We start from the raw sequence: 2,500 nt of genomic DNA, 5'->3' as shown, positions 1-2,500 counted from the left end.
TTTGTCTGTCGGCGTGAGGGTGTGTGTTGGTTGCAGGATGAGGTTTCATTTAGTCTTTGCTGTGATTTCACTCAGTTAAACAAGCAACTGGTGAGATTAAAGTCTGATCGTTACAGTATGTTGGGTCACAGTTAATATTTATGTCTCGTACAAACCAGTACAACATGGTATCAGAGGTAAATTAGTAGTATTAATAATAATGAAAAATGGTAACGCTTCCTTTTACAGTCCTGTTCCCCATGTACATACTATGTACTTATTATAGTAATTACAATAACTGGGTAATAACTAGGTACTAACCCTGAACCTTATATTACCCAGTACTTTCTTAGGTAAGTACACTGTAAGTACACGTAAGTTAACGTACTGTAAAAGGAAGCGTTACCGTAAAAAATAGTTCTTTAGTAATTATAATTATTTTTTACTAATAATTTTATGTTTTCCATTATTATTATAATTAATAATAATTATTGTATTAGCTAATTATTATAATTACTAAAGTATTAATAGTATTATTAAAAAAATAATAACATCTTATTTCATAATATATATTATTAGTAAAAATAATTATGATTACTTAAGTATAATTATTATGTTTTTCCATTATTGTTATGAATATTATTATTAATAATAAGGATGATTAATTATTATTATTGTATTATTTAATTATTATAATTACTAAAGTATTATTAGTATTATTAATAATAATGAAAAATATTTATATTATAATTAATTTTACTTATACTATTTATTATGTATTCATATATTATTATTATTATTATTATGTTTTTCATTATTATTATATGTATTAACAAATCACGAAACTTACTAAAGTATTATTAGTATTATTAATAATAACGAAAAACTAATCATAACATCATAATACATAAATATTATTAGTAAAAATAATATGTATTTTTATTGTTTTTCCATTATTGTTATTAATATTACTAATAATAATACTTTACTAGTTATAATAATGAATGCAATAATATTTACTATGTACTAAGTTTATTATTGTTGTTGTTGTTATTTATATTATTATTATTTATCATTTAGTGACTATAATAATTTAATATTATTTATTAATGTTCATTATTATTATTAAAATGTTACATTATTAAAACGCTAGGGCTGTCATTGACATTGGGTTAAAAAGCATATCACCTGTTATTTGAATCGGTATCTGTCTGAATCAAGGTGGTTTTAATGCAGTTTGTGTTTCTCACACTAGTGTAAAGTGTGTTTTATTAGCGTGACTGTCTGTATATGAACGCGTATCGTGCACGTGTTGGCGGCTCTATTCCCCGTTGGTCCGTTATTCCGGTCGGGAATCCTTCGGCCGGCGCCACTCCACATATATTCCGGGTCAGTCTGGCGGGATGCGCTGGCCGGGTCTTCAAAGCTCTCCGGTTTCAGCAGGACTTCCTCGCTCGCGTGCGGATGCTGGTTTCACACAGCTGTCTTTTCTGTTCCTTTCCGTTTGCCTTTCTCTCTCATCACCTGTGATCATTAATCCCAGTCTCTATGTGAGGTCAGAGCCATACACACACACACACATACACACACACACACACCAGACAGAACAGCGCCCCCTACTGGAGCAGTGACACGCTGGTATCCTCATTCAGCATCATTAGTAGGAGTGTGCGTGTGTGTGTGTGTGTGTGTGTGTGTGTGTGTGTGTGTGTGTGTGTGTGTGTGTGTGTGTGTGTGTGTGTGTGTGTGTGTGTGTGTGTTGTTAGCAGTGCTGTAATCTGCATTACGTAATCAGATTCCAAAAGTGAAGTACTGTATATTAAGTTTTAAAAGTCAGATTACAGTTGATTTTTTAGGGATTACGTGATTACACATTATTCACACATCATTCACAGTATATTTTTCATAATTTATTAAGTTCGTCCTAATTATAATTTTTTTTTCTTTATAATTTTTATTTCTGAAAAATCATATCGCTTATATACATTAGGAAAGCCAATTTTGTGGAATTCCACACATGTCTATATTTATTTTAAGTTAATATTTCAATAATTTGATCAAACATTTGCATGTTCACGGTTCTCTGATGTCGAATAATTGTCAAAATGACATGCAGGTACACATAAACATTTCGTTGTTAATGTTCAACTTTTACTGTTTCTGTTTTTACTGTTCATTTTTATGATTTCATTTAATATTTAGCTTTCACAAACCCAATCTGGGCTAACATAATGTTTAATGCACTTCTGTATATGTTGATAATTTTCCCTTTTTAATCTTTTTATATCAATATGGTGCACAACAACAATTCTTTAAATCTGTGTGTCAAATAACTTAGTAATCAAAAAGTAGTCCGAATACATTACCTAATATTTGTAATTCAATAGATTACGTTACTAGCAATTTGTACTAATTGTAATTTGTAGCATTACTCTACCCAGCACTGGTGCTCAGATCATAGTGTACATGTCTAACAGTTGTTGTGTTTGTGTGCTTAAGTGGCTTTGATTCTGTTAATGGA

General features: G+C 30.0%; 1 protein-coding gene across 6 annotated transcripts in view; it reads left to right on the top strand.

Moving 5' to 3' along the window:
- runx1 (RUNX family transcription factor 1) overlaps positions 1-2,500 on the top strand; it is a 70,073-nt gene that overhangs the window by 54,216 nt on the left and 13,357 nt on the right. The gene's annotated exons all lie outside the window — the stretch shown is intronic.

The sequence above is a fragment of the Siphateles boraxobius genome, unplaced genomic scaffold (assembly GCF_051911475.1).
Source record: "Siphateles boraxobius isolate OS27281-9 unplaced genomic scaffold, OSU_SipBor_1 33, whole genome shotgun sequence".
Taxonomy (NCBI): domain Eukaryota; kingdom Metazoa; phylum Chordata; class Actinopteri; order Cypriniformes; family Leuciscidae; genus Siphateles; species Siphateles boraxobius.
Note: the sequence above shows the minus strand (reverse complement) of the source record. Positions and strands in the feature narration are given on the sequence as shown.